The 18,796-nt window shown below is 36.1% G+C and overlaps 1 long non-coding RNA gene across 1 annotated transcript in view; it reads right to left on the reverse strand.

Annotated features, from left to right (window-relative positions):
- Positions 1–212: 212 nt before the first annotated feature.
- Positions 213–18,796, reverse strand: part of LOC150108148 (uncharacterized) — a 37,156-nt gene continuing 18,572 nt past the window's right edge. Inside the window, exon 2 of the long non-coding RNA XR_016550645.1 lies at positions 213–837. This is a non-coding gene — a long non-coding RNA (uncharacterized LOC150108148). The remainder of the gene's footprint in view (positions 838–18,796) is intronic.

Raw genomic sequence — 18,796 nt, forward strand, 5'->3', positions numbered from 1 at the left:
GTTGAAATTTGTAGACTCTGCAGTTATGACTGAAATTAAAACCGAAAGACAGTAAAACTGGTTTATTGAATGAATTCGTGTACTGAAATGACATCTGTTGCTGGTAAGGCAAAGTCATATCTGTATATGTCTTCTATGTTTGAAGAGATTTGGTTGATGTTCTATTATATAGTGAAACCTATGCAGTATTAATAACTACAAATTCACACGTATACCACAGGAATTAAATTTTAATAATATGTAGATATTTCGTCTTGAATATCTTAAAACATGATCAGTACAGTTATTACAAACGATACTAAGAATTACATTCCAAGGAACAGTTACTGCGCATGCTTACATTGGTTTTGGTTGATGTTAGAGATAATTTCCAATAGATGTTGCTGGCACTGAACTTTTTCGGAAGTACCTGTTTAAGGTTGTATGCGAGTTCGATTGTCGTTTCTTGTCTCTGTAGATTTTGATGTAACGGGCTTGATGCTTACAATATTAGAGTTTACTTTTGAATTTCTTTCAAATTGTGGTTAGGCACTTGAAACAAAAAGTTCTTTCAATTGCTGGCTCAACGAATTAACAAAAATGGCTAATTTACAGTTCAATATAAATTTCACACTCTTATGAGAGAATCTCCTCTTCACAAAAAGATTTACTCATGGAACAAAACATTTTAAGAAGAGGAATGCATCTATAAAGGAAAACGTTCAGGTCATCCAGATGTTTCCGATAATGTTGAAAGGCCAACAAGCATTTGTACGAAGCCCAAGAAAGGAACAAGGAATTCCTCAAATAGCGACGTGGCTGTCATGTTCTCAGGAGACTTGCATTAATACTATACCCCTGGGACAAAGAAAAAAAAAGTTAGTCTTTTTTACGTAAAACTGGATGGCATTGTGGGCGTTGCCTTCACAAAAGACTCATTTATGACGAATCAACTTTTCGCTTAAGTGAACTGTAATTACCTGAGAATATTGGGGACAGAACATACACATGCAAACATCGAACATGAAAAACCATCAAAAGTGAATGTGTTTTGTGTAATTTCTCACAGAAAAATTTAATAGCCTTTTTTCTTTGCCAAGGCAAATAGTAAGTGGATGTCATACCTCAATATGTTACAAATCTGGTTGTTCCCTCAACTTTAAGATAACTTAATTTTATGCAACATGGGGCTTCACCTCTTTCAGTGTAATTATTTCCAATGCAACTCTTCCTAACCACTGGATGGGTCGAAGTGGAAGAGATGATCTTGTGTTGTCAAAGAAAAAATTTTCTGATATCCATATATATTTGTTTATGAATTATGTTTTTCCCAGCAATATAAACATGAGTGATATCATCTGACAGGAGAACTGGCATATATTCATTCGTGTGTAGACGCTTAAGTGCTGTGAGGACATCATGTTGGAGGATTAATGGAATTTTTACAACAGTCAAAAAAGAATTAAAATAGAATTTAATACTTCCTATATTTCGTCCTAGTCACTAGGACATCTACGCGGATTATAAAAACAGTTAATGTAACATACACACAAATAATAAACAATACTGAACCCAACCACGTGGGTGACAATAAACTCCTGTCTAGTTGGAGCGCCCTCTAAGGGCAGTATTAGGTGGCTTGGAACGTAAGGTGGGACCTGTGGTGATGAGTGTTTCCCAAATCTTCGGAAGCTTACTACAACCGTATTTATTCAGATTTGGTTGGTTTTTGAGAGCTGTTGCTGCTTCCAAGGGAAGTCTCTCTTTCTTAAATTTGCTGTGGTGGAGCATGGTGGTTTTCTTAGAAGATTCCCTGTGGGTGGTATCCAAAACATGGTCAGCCAAGCGTGAATGGCCATCGTTGTGTTTGCAGAAGTAAGATTTGTGTTCCTCTAAGCGGATGGATGCTGATCTGCCTGTCTGTCCAAAGTACGCCAGCTTACAGGAACAGGGTACTTTGTAAACTCCAGGAAGAGAGAGAGAGGAGGGAGCTAATCTTTCTTAGAACGGATAAGGGAAACAGGTTTGCGGGGGGGCTTATATGCTGTGTTTATCTTGTGGTTTTTTAGTATCTTGGCTATTTTTTCGGATGTGTCTCCCTTGTAAGATGTCTGACAAATAAGCTCTAGAACTACGTGATGTGTGGCAGGTTTCTCTGTCCTGTTTAAATACCACGTCATTCATAGTTTAACAGTATTCCGACATCAGTCGTTGAGGTTAAACTATCAATGACGTACGAGAAGGAAACCAGCTTCATATTCTGTAGTGAACGCCTCGGTATCCCACGTTTTATGGCGTTGATTGTTTCGTAGACTATACCACTTACTTCAGCACATTTCCGTGCTGTGGAGCAAATGTAACAGTTCGTAATCTCCTCGACTGCCGTTTACATTTTGGCAGAACCCCTGGTACGTCGGAACCTCTCGATTAAAGCAATGATGACACTATTACTAGGGGCAGGCTTACAGAAATGAAGTACAAAATTCTCACAAACATGATGTAGGCTTGGACCATTTGCTCTACCAACTCCATAGGAATGAAAATAATGCTCAACAAGAAACGTCTTTTCTTCCAACATCAACACCATTGCTACAGCTAAATATAATGGCGGAGACTTTACAGGTGCTCTTCTATTAAAGTGCATGCAGTTCAACGGCATATCTCATAGCGCGTGTACTGAAGGGTATATAGAAATTCATTACTGTTTTTTTTTGTTTGTTTGTTTTCGTCATACTATGTGCATGTAAAGCGAGGAGAAAAGCTATATGTTTGTCGGATTTTTTGTATACACATTATTCAAATTTTTTTTTCATAATCTATGAATGCCAGTTATGTCTCAAAAGTGAATATTTTTATGTGGTTAGTGACAAGTCTTGTATAATTTATATGCAGTACTAAATAAGTTAATATCGCCTGTAAGTTTTACATAAACTTCTGTCTCCCATCTTAAAAGCTGATATTACCTTTTTGCCACATCTTTTTCTGAATTTATATCCAATTGATAAGCAATGTTTTGATAATAATATAAATTATTTTAAATATTACTAATAAATCTGTCGCAAACATCTTGGTGAGCTTTTCTTAAAATATTTTTTTGCAATATTTCTTTTTTAGTTCTTTAAGCTTCTAGGGATTCCGGTTTGTTTTTCTAAGTGTAGCTTCTAAAATTTGTTTTTTTTTTCCTATAACTGTTGCCATTTCACGAAAACAAATGTTTAGACTTTTTTTTTCTTGGCTATTAATGAACGTAGCTTTCTGGCTACGTTCATTAATAGACATTGGTGGTTGGGCTTATATATATAAAAAAGATTTAATAATGTTTAATCTTCTGTGTCCAGTATATTGGTTACATTTATAGAATCGAATGGAAATCATCGGAATCTTCAACGATATTGTCAGTCCACGTAACACTTTCTTGATCTTGTTTGAAAATATCGGTATCTGAATTTCCTTTTCGTGGGTGGAAGTTATTATTTTTTCTTCTCAAAAATAAATCAAATACTAGAGAAAACAGAATTAGGTTCATCGGATAGCAGTGCAGAACCCTTTGGCATACGGGTATAGATTCTGATAAGAATCTATTTTTTGAGATTGATGCTGTAAATTTATCGCAGTTGTTGATACACAAAGAGCAACATCGACTTTCTCTAGAAAATAGTGAAGCTGTTTATGCCTTATTTGCGAGATCCACTAACACAAGATCGTGTGAGAGGTCTTTGTTCGCCAAGAGGCGATTGTGATCTCGAGACGGTTTAAGATCGACGGAGTACGGAGAAGCACATTTCCGATGTCTGTTTTTATTCGCAACAGATAATTTTAGTGCACAGTTTGTAGTTTCTATTAGCTATGGAAATAAGTTTTCGATTATACAAATTAATCCTGATCATCCGTTCCTTTTTGGAGTGGGGGCGATAAAAATCGTGTAGCTGCTAACTTAATACGTGTTAAGTATTGAGATCCGAATAGGTAATGAAGAGTTCCAGGCAGATAGAACTCAGCTCTTAGCTCATCCACGAGAGAGTTTTTCTTGGCTTTTCAATGGATCTACTTTGACGTATGCTGAGGTTTGCAAAAAAACTACCCGATGTTTAAAGCATTCATATCATTCTGCTAAACGTCATCGGATAAGGTTCTGGAATAGTGACGGGAAAAATGCTGCACAATATCTCACGAGTTTCACAGTCAATGGCGACCTTCAACTTACATTTGCTGAATGATTGTCATTATATGCGGCCATGCGCTGCTGATTATAAAAAGCCTTCGAGGGGTATTCCATATAAGGGAGAAGCAACATGATAATTATTTAACTTTTTTGTAATTCTACTTCCAACCCGATTTATACATCTCTAATTATTCACTCCGAATAGTATCGTTTTCTTTCTTTCGTAGGATATGTCGTACTTTTCTGTTTGTTTCTCCTTTCCTTTCATTGTTCATATGCGCGGTTGCTCTTGGAAATTTTAGAAAGAGCTCTATTGTGACACACGTAATGGTAGCTCCTGCGTCTAGATAACGTTGGTGTTCATTTATTTGTGTCATATCAACTGCGAATCATCGTTATACTGTTAGGGAAGTTTGACGCAAATTCAGAAGTGATTTGAACCTTTCGCCCCCAGATAGTTCGAAGGTTAACAGACCATTTTATGACTTACGGTAACAACCTATCGTTCCAACTTACTGGAAATACAGAGAACGGGAGATTCTCAATGAAACTCTTCATCTTAACCTGGAGGGTGATGTTACATTATCAGAGCATTAGCGATGGATGCCTTCACTACCACAATTTGCCATCTACCACCGACTGATCATGTTGTCTCCGATCCAGTTGAATCCCCTCCTGAAAAGATATACCGAATCCGGAAAGAGAAGTCTTCCAGGAATGTGGAGAACCTGCAACTTTTGATAGCTGTTATTAGCAGTACAGACGTCGAGGAATCCGATACTTACACTTTATAGGGACTACATATTCCTGCATCATCTCCATGTACATCAAACTCCTTCCATTAGAACAGCAGTTAGGTAAATATTTAAGGAAAAATTGGACATTTAAATGTTGTCAACGAAGTAGTTCCTATTTCCCTTATGGAATGCCCTTTCAACGTTAGCACGGGTGTCCCTCTTTGCTATTGATGCAACATGTAAGTTCACCAAACCTTTCCATGGTTGAGTAAATAGCGTTTCCTTCACAAAACAAGTTAAAATGTGATTACATTCCTAATCCACTGAGGTTTACGTCTGCAGTTTCTCCGACAGGTTCTCTTCTTTTATTATGGTCCCTCAGGATATGTATTAAAAGTTTCTGGGGTGTGTCTTCCGAGGTTCTGTTTTTTTATTTCTATGTTATCAACTCCTTGTCGCCCCTTACAAAAATGCGCACTCCGCGAGTTTAACTGTGAATTTTCAATCATTTTGTGCGCACGATGATGGTGTTCTTTAGCTCATGTAATATTCTGTGCTAAGTTATATGATTCGCACCAAAAACAGTTATACTGGAGTTGCTTCGTAATTCCAAGGTAATTGGAAATTACCCTTTGCAGAGCCGATTAGGTCCAAATTGTGAACAGATCTCTTGATCTCCATGCTGAAAATGATCTCTCAGATTTCCCTTTTTCTTTTCTTCTCAGCATAATTCACCCATCGATTAGAGATCCCTCGACACTTTTACGCATGTCAGAAAAAGGAGAATTCATTCCGATAATAGCGTAATCACTCTGTCTTGTAGGATGAGTTTGTTTATTATTACAGGTCGGAAAATTTAGCTTTTCTTTTACCGAACATTGTTGTTTTTAAAGTGCAGCTATTTTGCTTATCCAGTGGTCACGTTTAATTTCAAGACAACCACAACAAAAAAAAAAACGTAGAGACGAAGGATTCCCAACAAACAATGTGGAAAGAAACTTCGGAGCAGACCAGAGAACTTACTTTGCTGCGTACATCGTCAGATTCTGTTGGCTCTGCTCAGTTGAGAGATATTGCCCGAAACGTATGATTTCTAGTGTTAGTGGAGGAGTTCGGATGACATTGCATAATATTCCTCAGATTCTTCAGTGAATCTACAGCTGGATTGCGTGTTCCATGTTTATCAAATCTGATTTTCAACAGTGAAGTATCTCGGTTTAAATGAAATTGTTCATATGCAGGTCTTCAGGAAAAAACACTTCTGGTGCTCGAACACTCGTTCAGTTTTACCAGATTTGTGATTTGCATGTCATACTTGTAGCTACAGGTGATATTGAAATTTAAAAATTAATTAAATATTGATTTATTTTATACCAGGTAATGTTGCTATTTCTGTGTAGAATACCTGTTGCTTACTGCGAAAATAATCGTAGGAAGTGGTAGAAGACGTAATATTCTGGAACGGAAAAATTGGAGGTCGTAAACTAATAAATAACGCACAAAATCTGTACATGAAATATTTCACGAATATTACAGATGGTTACTTATCAGAACTTGAGGATCAAAGCTGCCTTTCATTTCAAGTATCTGGAAAAATTCTTTCCTAAATTCTCCTTATAGACCAATCCAGAAGGCGTAGTAGTTATATGTACAATTGCTTCCTCTTCTCTGTCTGTTATATCAAAAATGTTGATGATATAAAATAGGATGGAGGAAAATCTTGTTTTTCGCGTTGTTGCTTTGGCTGTAAAGGCAAGTGGTAATTTTCCATACTTTTATACAGTCAACAATTCTCCATACTGATTTCTGATTTGGTAGCAGGGGGTCTTAGAGAATGTGATTCCTAGGGTGTGAGGTTAAACTGAATTTCTCCATAGTTGTGATACTGAGATCTGCAGTGTGGAGTTGGTCAAAGCGTGCTACATCGTCCCCATACGCCTGTGTTGAATTCTTCAGTGAGGGAGATGAAATGTGTATTTATTCCTCTTATTGAACAGAGTTTCTTTTCATTGGAACGACTCTACATTTAACGCAAAGAACTCAGGCGACAATCCTCGGATCACTTTTTTAACCTGATCGGGTGTTATATAAACGCATTACTAGTAGACATCCTTCTAAATAATTCCTCCGTTTATTAGATGACATGCTTCCTAATCCTTTCCGTTTGGAGATGTGGAATTGCAGGAACCCAACCATGATTGTAAAAGACTGTACTCATATGTCATATAACATCTTGTAATAGAATCTCTCCAATATATTATTCGAAATCTCATCAATCCAAAGTGCATAACTTTGCACTCTGACATCCAATTGATAGCGTTATGCTATCAATTGAATTGACAAAGATTTCAGGAGATTGCTCATTTTTTTACCGTTTTCACATGACTGCATATTATTGGATTTCCATTGAAGGCAAATGCTTCCAATAATTTGTCTTCTCATTGTATTTTATTACAACCCTATGTCCCCCCCCCCATTAAATATGAAGCACCGAATAAGTATTGTTCTCCTCCATTCTTTTACAATATTACACTCATCTTTGTAACTCGAAACCGGTTTTTCTCCACCCTAAAGGAGTATTAGTAAAGAACTCCCTAACAAATGGAAATGCACTGACATCAAAAACAAATCAATGGTTATCCGTTAGACAGTTCCAGCAAGTAAATGAAAGAGCCAAGTTCAAAGCGGTAGATACTAATCTGCAGAAAAGTATGGTTCATGAGAAAACTATTCCATCTGAAAAAACTCACCTCAGTGTTCCTTGTAAATCTAAGACTGCTCCTGTTAACCCTACGACTAAGAAAGTTGTTGAAAGAAAGGTAGGTTTGCACATTCCGCACAAATACTCTGAAGTTAAAAGCAGTCATCTTAAGATTGGTTTCGATAATGAGAAAATTTTCAAGTCTGAAATGATAACTGATACTTGTCTTAAGATTAAGAAAGTTAGCATGAACACAAAGGCTATTACTTCTGGTCAGCATAAAACAAATTCGCTGATTAGGAAAAAATCCTCTGAATGTAAAACCAGAAAACTTCAACGTAGTCTCTCGAAAATTATTGTGGGTAAATCAAAAGAGGAAAATCTGCACAAAAGCATCGTTGACTAAAAACACATGTTTCAAAAAATTAATTTCAACAGGTCTTGTGCACATAAAACAGTTCCTATTGAGAAAACAAATCCTCCTCCATCTGCTGATCAAAAAGTGAGGTTGCAATTTGAGCACAAATCGTCTGATTTTAAAGGCAGAAACCGTCAGTTTAGTTTGGCTGAAATTCGTACTGTGCAAGCAGAAAGCACTAATCCGCAAAAAGATATCGCTGATACGAAATCTCTCGTCTCTGAAAACACTCACTTCCGCATTTCTCCTAAGACTGCTGCTGAGTTTAAACCTAACAAAGTTACTACGAAAACAAATGCTATTCCATCTACTGATGAGAAAGCAAGTTTTCAGACTGGGCACAAACATAAAAGCAACAAGCCTCAGCGTAGTTTAGCTGAAGATGGTATGGTTGAAGCAGAAGGTAGCATTCGGCAAAAAAATATCGATGATAAGACATCTATTTTGTCCGAAAACGCTCACCTTCACTTTTCCTGTATGTCCAAGAGCGTTGGGCATCTCCTTAAGCTAAAAAAGGTTACTACGAAATCGAATCCTATTCAATCTCTTGATCGAAAGGTAAGTTCACAAATTGGTAACAAATCATCTGAATTGAAAAGCAGAAAACGTCAGCACAGTTCGACTGAAATTCGCACGAAAAAAGCGAAAGATAATAATGTGCATAGGGGTCTCGTTCCTGAGACAACTGCCGTGTTTCAAAATACTCATCTTAGCATTTCTTCTATATTTACGACTGGTGCTGCTCAACGTTACCAGAAGAAAGTTACCGAGAAAAGAAATCCTATTCTATCTTCTAATAAAATAGCCATTTTGCAGCCTCAGAAAAAATCCACGGAACTGAAAAGCAGAAAAGTTCAGTGTACTTCGTCTGAAATTTATGTGAATAAAGCAGTAGACGGTAGTCTGCAGAAAGGGATAGTACGTAAGAATCCAATCGTGTCTGAAAAGACTAGCCTTAACGTTTTTTCTACCACATCTGTCACTGGTATTGCTGAACCTAAACATGAGAATGTTACTGGGGATAATAGACGTCTGTCTTTGAAAATACACAAAGCAGAAATTATTACCGAAGTCATCCCTCGATATATTTGTTTTTCCACACCTGTCAACATTGCCCCTTTTCAAATTTGCTCTGTAACATTCTTTGAAAGAAAGCCTCCTGAAGAAATGATAACCGACAGAATTCCTCGGTCCATTTGCTCTTCTGAAAGCGTGAATAATGGCACGTTGAAAATGTGCCAAGTGCATCGCCCTTTGAACGAATACTGGGAAAAATCCAGGAGATCATTTCGAATGACCCAGAATTTCTTGGCCTACCACAAGTACTGTAAAACATGAGAGTTCAAAGAAGGCATCTCTTGTTAGTAAGAAAGAGGTGAACTGCAAAGTAAGTAAGAAAAAGGTGAACTGCAAAGTAAGAAAAAGGTGAACTGCAAAGTATGTAAGAAAAAGGTCTCCTCGAAAGTAGTGTATAAACTATTTGAACTTGATCTTCCTGCAAGAAGCGGCTACAAGGAGATTTTGGATAAAATTCATCCTGTAACAGCAAAACGAGATCCTCGTCTTCGTAGATTCTTAAAAGGAAAACCATGTGGAACGAAATCGAGCAGTGAATGTTCCGCTGTTTCGAAGCCCAGTCGAAACACTCCTGGTAATAACATATCGGTAGAAAATATTAAACTAATCCCTTTATTTCCAACGTCTTCCCTTGTAATTAAGCATGAGCGTTATTCCGCAGTTGATTCGGTGGCAACAGGTGAACCAAGAAATAATGTTGAGACGCTGGAAAAAAAAGTACAAAAGAAAAAAGTTATTTCTTTGGAGACTTATTTGCAGCGAAGACGAATGCAGCAGAAAGTGGGAAATGGTATTTTACCAGATAATTCAACGAATCCTTCAGTGGAGAGCAACACAAAATGATACTCCCTAGTAATGGACCTAAATGATGTTGAATAAAAATTTAGACATATGTTATATCACAGGAATTTATGAAGTCCGACGTTTGGCAATTGCTAAAAATTTGACATAGGTTTCATCACTAAAGCTATTTTAGATTTTGTCTTTTAAAAGAAATATGCATTTTCCAGTTTTTTTTGAAAAATTAAAATTTGGTGTTTTATTAATAAAAAAATGTGGTTTATTAATGAATGTTTTTTTTTTTTTTGAATATCATTATTATATTTATGATTAGGACAGAAATATCTTTTATTTATTTATAAATGTTCCGGTATGTAGATATATATATATATAGCTTGAATCCGTTATCTGATATTTTAGATTTTATCATATAAATTTTAATTATATAAGTGTTAATGAATTAATGTTAGTTTTCATATTAATTATTCTACATATGTTATTTATTTTTTATTTTATTTCGATATCTTATTGAAAAGTGATAATCTTCATGACATATGATTCTTATAATGACGACGCTTATAAATATAGCATATATGATAAATTAAAACAAAGCCAATTATCTGGCAGAGATTTTGTTATTTTTTATATAAAATTGACCTGTATATTTTTATACCAAATTAATGTTTTTCATTTCAGGTATTAGCTGAGAGTATTCTGTCGTTTTTTCGAAAGGTTTTATAGAATGTTACGCCCTTTTTGTAATTTCTTATAATCAAAAAGTAATGCGGCAGTTCATGTTCTGCTTCTGTTGTCATCACCAATTTTAAGGAAAATAATGGGAGTTCTAGATTTTTTTATTCCCTTAACATTCTTGTTTCATCCACACCACCTACGAACTCTGTTATCATCTCTTGTTAATTTAAACTAATATCAGATAATTGAGTGTATTCTTGGATTAGGCTCCTGTAGTCGTGATATTTGTTTTTTGCTTTCGGTAATACTGAGAAGGAAATTATCTAGAAGGTGAATTAGCCCATTTTATAAGATTAGGGCTGAATTTTCATACGGGTTCAATATAATAGTTATAAAATATCTCGTAGCTTCACTTTCTAGAATGTAGTATATGCTATTCCGTATAACGTTTACTTTCAGTTAATTTATTATTCCTAATTTGGTTTCTTATATAATGAAACAATTCGATTTTAATTTGTTTATACTCTAGAGAACCCTGTTTTCCTGTAGATTGATGTTATCTTGCAATAGTTTTCATTTTAGACCAATATTACATGATTTAGTTCACATTATTCCTATTCTATTAGAACTTTCATACAAAATTAATTTACTCCAATACATTTAATATGATTCTGTTACTGAATTCATTGATTCACTTCCCTCATTGTTGGTAGAACTCTTCGTAACCCCGTGGTCTCTAATCTTTGATCAATCGCTCTTTATCTGTTCCGACTCTATGATAACTTAGAACTGGTTTCAACCTTGTTTTGTATACTGTTCACGAATGAAATAAAATATAAAACTGTTTTCCATCGCCACACGCTCTTGTTGAGAGAATATCGCAATGCTCACATATATTTAAATATGTTCTTAACATCAGACATTTTTCAAAGCAAGTGCTTTGCCGTGAACTGGCACCGAATAATTGTAATAATTTGCAAATCATAGCATATTATTACACTTTTGCTTTATATTATGGCCTTTTAAAAAATCTCCTTATTGGTAGTAGCAAAGTATTGTTGAAAAACAAACCTATGGAGAAAAAGTGTATATTTTCTGTCATTATTGTTCTCAAAATTATTTATCAAGTCTTACAGTGTTTTTATCATTTCAGTGGGTGCCAAAAGAACGTGCGATAACTAGAATTATTTTTAACATGGCTTTTTATTTTTGTTATAAACAGTGTAATGAAATATAACAAACAATTAAACTTCATTCTTTGTAAGAACTATTCACTCTTTCCAGAGATTAATATTGGTCGCTCACCTCTGCGCATTCTCCACCACATCAAGATTCTTTATGAGACAAGTATTCCAACTGAAATACAATATTCTGAATAACAATTACCTAATATTTCATACAGGAAGATAAACACACCTTTGCGTTCATTTTGAAAGTTACTTCAAATTAACGATGGAATCCAATTTTACAATTCCGGATATTATCATGGTAGTCTCATAAGGAAATTTTGCATTACTATTTCCAGGTCTTCTTTGAGCATTCTCGTATCCAAATGATAGGCTGCCTTTGGGCTTAATGCCATTTCGTCCTTTGTTTCGGGCCACTAATGGGTTGGAGAAGCGAAATATACAGCCTCTCCCAGCCAAGTCAACCCCACCTTCCCGTGGTATGGTCTGTTTTCACAAACGGGGCTCTGGCGAGACGAATATTGCCTTTTAAGTATATTTTCACTAGTTTAACGAAATGCCAATAGACCTCTAGCTTGTAGATAATTCTTTTCTACAACAGTATAGTCCTCGTATTGGAGGCGTGATATGGTTATTTCTATGTTTCATCTCCGGTTCTTGCCCCCCCCCTTTCAATACATGTGGTTTTCCAGGCACTTTTCTCACACTGTAATTTATTAACAAAAAGCAAGCATCACCTACGTTTGAGGGTTCAATACAGGTCACTAATTAGTACACGGGGACTAACCCGTTGGAAACACTATAGGGGTTTACTTATTAGCGAAGTGAATAATCCGCCTCTTCCTACCTTGCTAAATTGTAGATGAAAGAAGTCATGTATTTATCTTTGTCCTACCTTGCTACATGCTGCAATTCTGAAAACTTTCCACTTTCACAACAGATATTATAACAAATTTTAGGTTTCCTGAGATTTAAGAAAAGAATCTCTCACATAAACCCACAAGTAAACTTCCATAGAATGTCATTATTACAAAAAATACATCCAAAAATGCAACAGAAAATAAAAATTCTGTGGAAAAAAAATTTCCACATCAACTTTACCAACGGCCATTAATGACAATGATGTGAACCTGTAAATACGGCCTTCCAAATCTGTTTTTCTCACCGAACCTCAACTGTCATCTTCTACGATCATCACTCATCTGACATTTACTCATAAAGCATGGGTGATGTAATACAAACGTTCTTATCCCCTTAACGTACTAATTAAAAATTAGAAAGCGGTTTTTCTGTCGATTGTTTGGGCGAGGGGGGGATTTGCTGTATCAAATTCATCATTATTTGAAAAATTATGTTGAATTTGTGCAAACGAAATTGCCGATACACGCCGTTGGCAACTTTTCTCGGCTGAAAGGAAATGGGCACAAGATTATCTAGCGTCTATATTCGGTTGTATTTATATGTGAAACCAAAATTCAAAACCAATTTTGGTGCAATAAATAAAATAAACACGCAGCAATTCAAAACTTTGCTGCGTATCACAGACGTCTTTGTATTTTAACGGGTTAAGCTTTCCTGTCTACTATCTCTTTTCTTGACTGCGCGGTTAGACTTGTCGCTGTGCGCTTCGCGACTATATGCCTGGGGAAGGAGTGTCCGAGGTTCGATCTTTCTCAGCTATACCCAAGTCTTGGGCGTGGACAGCAGGGTTTTTCTCCCCAGTTTAACTGAGGTTTTTTTATCCTGCGTGCAAGCAAACTGGCCTCGTGAAGACAGACGGACTACAATCATGAATACCTTCAATAGGGGAGGCAACAGAGGAAATGGGTGCTGGCAGCTTTATTTCGCTGACTTCTTGTTATGAGGAAACCCAACCCGTCTGAATAAGATGGAACGGAGAGATAGATATATACCTTTTCTTAAGACGAAATTATTAGTAATCACCATCAGCATGCTTGACCATTACGTTTTGTATACACTGGTCTTATATTATTTGTACTCTTGTACATTTTTTTAGTTTAATTTTGCTGCTCTTCACGTTTATTTCTCCAATAAACAAACTAAATGTAGAATGAAAGGTAGTAGTGTAATCATTTCAGTAGCATTGTAGTAAATATTTAATTTACGTACGTTTATCAATGTTTACTGCGATCTCCAAAATGTTCTTTACAATCACTGGATTTATCTCGAGTCATAGTTTTAGAACCTCTGATGTAACGATTTTATTTTCGTGGAAGTTTGGAAGTCATTTCGTACAATTCTCGCTGGAGAAGTCCGTCTGTCAAGTCCCGCCTCAACTAATATCGTTTCCTGTTACCTGCGAAACATTTGACGAATTGTGCGGACACAGCCATCCCATGCCCTGCTTCCGTCCATCACAGAAGATTTCTGCTGTGGGAGAATACTCGCAAAGGATCAAAGCGCAAGACGGGATCACGGTTAGCTGGTGTTTCTTCTACCTATGCTATATGGCTCTTTCATTTACTTGCTGGAACTGTCTATTGGATAACCATTGATTTGTTTTTGATGTCAGTGCATTTCCATTTGTTAGGGAGTTTTTACAAATACTCTTTTAGGGTGGAGAAAAACAGGTTTCGAGTTAATGAGATGAGTCAAATGTTCTAAAAGAATAGAGGAGAACAAAACTTATTCGGTGCTTCATATTTAATGGGGGGGGGGACATACGGTTGTAATAAAATACAATGAGAAGACAAATTATTGGGTTTTTTCCTGAAGGACTGCATATGTACGATTTCATTTAAACCGAGATACTTCACTATTGAAATTCAGATTTGATAAACATGGAACACGCAATTGAGCTGTAGATTAACTGAGGAATCGGATGAAGAGTATTCAATGTCATCCGAACTGATCCACTAACACTAGGAATCATACGTTTCGGGCAATATCTCTCAACTGAGCAGAGCCAACAGAATCTGACGATGTACGCAGCAAAGTAGGTTCTCTGGTCTGCTCTGAAATTTCTTTTTAAATTGTTTGTTTGTAAACCTTCGTCTCTACGTTTTTTTTTTTGTTGTTGTTGTTGTCTTGAAATTAAACGTGACCAGTGGATAATAGTTATTTTTTCTTACTCTTTTTATATGTAAAACAGTTTAAAGAACAGTAACTACTTCGCTTCCATCAGTTGTTGAGACTCTTAGTTTTGAAGTAGAAACAGAAAAAATAAAATAAAGAAAAGTTTGCCAACCTTTAAATGCAGCAGTATCAAAGAACATTAAGTCGAAACATATAATGTCAAGGGTCTTCAAAACAGAAAGAATTATTTCAGAATTACGATTGGCTTAAAATAAAAACCACTCTAATTTCAATTGCATCTTTTAGCAGCATACAATATCGGAAGGTTTTCAATAGATTATATATATAAAACGGAAATTATATTGATTCATATGATGTTTTCAAAATAAAGAGTCAAAAGATATTGAAAATATTTATAGCTCGCGCACCGTTTGTAGGTCTCTCCTTGGCATTTTGTCAAGAATAGTCGATTCATGCTGAACAGGAGAAAGAAGTGAAGGATGTACGAATTGTTCGCCAACATGTGAAATCACGTGCTTTCTTGTCTGTCGCTGTACAATTACTAGCTTGATTTTTGTTGTCGCTTTTTTCATTATATTTTTATTACTAATTTGTATGATGGATCCAATACAGCCAGCGAGTTCTGTTGTTAAACTTTTCAGTAGCTCTTTCTAAAGATAATTGAATAATGTGCTGACATTCTGCGAAAAAGGATCGTCAGAAGGGCGTGTACTTGTTCCCCTTTCTCAAGTCGTAAAACGTGCAACTGCGGAGGTATCGGGGTCGACTGTTAAAAGAATTCGTAGGGAATCAAAAGGTGAAGGTGAGCCAAATTTAAATGGCGCTGATTTAAATTAAAATTTAAATAAGCGCCAGAGAAAGAAAACCATCGAAACCGTAGCTTTCAATGATTTTGATGTAGACGTTATAAGAAGAACTATTCACGAATTTTATGTGGTCGAGAAAAAACACCGACAACTGTTCGAAATTGATTCCTGTGCTTAAAGAAAAAATTAATTTTCCTTGGAAAAGAGAAACTTTAAGGAAAATACTTCATGAAATCGGATTTTGTTTTAAAAAGTCCCAGAATAAAAGGAAACTTATCATGGAGCGAAATGATATTGCTTAATCTAGAGCGCAGTATTTGAGAGCAATAAGACGTTTCAGGAAGCAGAAAAGACCAATTGTGTATCTAGATGAAATTTGGATTGATAGTAATATAACTTATGGAAAATGTTGGCAATCTAAAGAAGAATGTGGAGTGCTACAAACCGGAAATGCCTCGCGGCGCATAATAATTTTGTGTGCGAGTGGAGAAATGGGTATTTTTGCCGAATTCAAACTTACTATACAAAGCCAATTCAACTACTGGAGATTACCATGTAGAAATGAATTCTACGATCTTCGAAATGTGGGAAGAAGAAAAACTGATTCCAATCCTACCTAAAATGCTGTTGTTATAATTGATAACGTTTCATATCACTCTATTCGATTAAAAAAAAATTGCAAATTGGCCTAATAAGAAGCAAGTTCTTATGGATTGGCTCTCTGCAAATAACATTTCTCATTCCCCAGAAATGCGAAAATTGAATTGCTTAATTTGGTCCAAAGAAACTCGCCCACAATAAACTATTTAAATTCGACACGATGCTCAAAGAATATTTCTAGCTTTGAGACTACCACCATATTATTGCGATATTAATGCTATTGAGTATGTTTTGGCAGAAGTGAAAGGTTTCATTAGCCATCGCGACGTAACTGGGGATATTGACATATCGAAACTTTTTAAGCTTTCAGAACAGGTGATTGAAAGTATTACATGTTAAAACTGGGGATAATATTGCCCTCATGTCACCTCTTTGGAATATATGTATTGGGACAGAGACGGAATTATCAAAGGATTATGCAAAACTTTGGTGATCAGTTTAAGTGAAAATGATGGCAATTCGGATACTGATTAAGATGACTCTGAAGATTAAAAGGATTTGACAATGGTATTTTTTGCATGGGTTAAAAGAGTCGCAACAAATCATAAATAATTAATTAGGACATTAAAGTGTCTCAGTTCTCTCAACTGTAAGTTTAGAATACCGAAGTTCATTTAAAAATTTTTTTATGTATAATTATTTTTATTTTATAGAAAACTTTCTTAAAAATAAACGTAGTTAAATTTTTGATTTATGCTATACTTTTTTAATTTTGTTAATACTCTACGTACATTTTCCAGCTGCTACACAAGCAAAATATCTACACTTTAAAAACAGCAACGTTCCTAAAAGAAAAGCTAAATTTTCCGACCTGTATTAATAAACAAAATCATTCTCGAAGACAGATTGATTACCCTATTATCGGAAAGAATTGTCCTTTTTCTGACATGCGCAGAAGTGTCGAGGGATCTCTAATCGATGGATGAATTATGCTGAGAAGAAACGCAAAAAGGGAAATCTGAGAGATCATTTTCAGCATGGAGATCAAGAGCTCAGTTCACAATTTGGACCTAATCGGCTCTGCAAAAGGTAATTGCCAAATATTTTGGAATTACGAGGCAACTCCAGTATAACTGTTTTGGTGGAATCATACAAATTAGCACAGAATATTACATGAGCTCAAGAACACCATCATCGTGCGCACGAAATGACTGAAAATTCACAGTCAAACTCGTGGAGAGCGCATTTTTGTAAGGGGAGACAAGGAGTTGATAACATAGAAATAAAAAACAGAACCTCGGAAGACAGAACCCAGAAACTTTTAATACATATCCTGAGGGACCATAATAAAAGAAGAGAACCTGTCTGAGAAACTGCAGACGTCAACCTCACAGGATAAGGAATGTAATCACATTTTAACTTGCTTCTGTGATGGAAACGCTTTTCTCTCAACCATGGAAAGGTTTGGTGAACTGATATGTTGCATCAATAGCAAAGACGGACACCCGTGCTAACTTTGAATGGGCATTCCATAAGGGAAATAGGAACTACTTCCTTGACAACATTTAAGTGTCCAATTTTTCCTTAAATATTTACCTAACTGCTGCTCTAATGGGAGGAGTTTGATGTACATCGAGATGATGCAGAAATATGTAGTCCCTATAAACTGTAAGTATCGGATTCCTCGCCGTCTGTGCTGCTAATAACAGCTATCAAAAGATGCAGGTTCTCCACATTCCTGGAAGACTTCTCTTACCGGATTCAGCATATCTTCTCAGGAGTGGATCCAATTGCATCGGAGACAACATGATCAGACGGTGGTAGATGGTAAATTGTGGTAGTGACGGCATCCATCGCTAATGCTCTGATAATGCAACATCACCCTCCCAGTTAAGGTGAAGGGTTTAGATGAGAATCTCCCGTTCTCTGTATTTCCAGTAAGTTTGAACGACAGGTTTTTACCGTAAGTCATAAAATGGTCTGTTAACCTTCGAACTATCTGGGGGCGAAAGGTTCAAATCACTTCAGAATTTCCGTCAAACTTCCCTAACAGTATAACGAGGATTCGCAGTTGATATGACACAAATAGATGAATACCAACGGTATCTAGACCCAGGGGCTACCATTACGTGTGTCACAATAGAGCCCTTTCTAAAATTTCCAAGAGCAAGTACGCATATGAACAATGAAAGAAAATGAGAAACAAACAGAAAAGTACGGCATACCCTACGAAAGAAAGAAAAAGATAATGTTCGAAGTGTATAATTAGAGATGTAGAAATCGAGTTGGAAGTAGAATTACAAAAAAGTCAAATAATTATCATGTTGCTTCTCCCTTATATGGAATACCCCTCGATGGCTTTTTATAATCAGCAGCGCATAGCCGCATATAATTACAATCATTCAGCAAATGTAAGTTGAAGGTCATTCACTGTGAAACTCGTGAGATATCGTGCAGCATTTTTCCTGTCACTATTCCAGAAACTTATCCGATGAGGTTTAGCAGAATGGTTGTTTAATCTGGGTCACAGGTCTGGCTTATTCCCGAAGGCGTGGAAAGAGGGGAAAATAAGTTCACTGCATAAAGGAGGATCCAAGAC

The sequence above is a fragment of the Typopeltis vanoorti genome, chromosome 3 (genome assembly GCF_054136105.1).
Source record: "Typopeltis vanoorti isolate ZY-2024b chromosome 3, IOZ_Tvanoo_1.0, whole genome shotgun sequence".
NCBI classification, from domain to species: domain Eukaryota; kingdom Metazoa; phylum Arthropoda; class Arachnida; order Uropygi; family Thelyphonidae; genus Typopeltis; species Typopeltis vanoorti.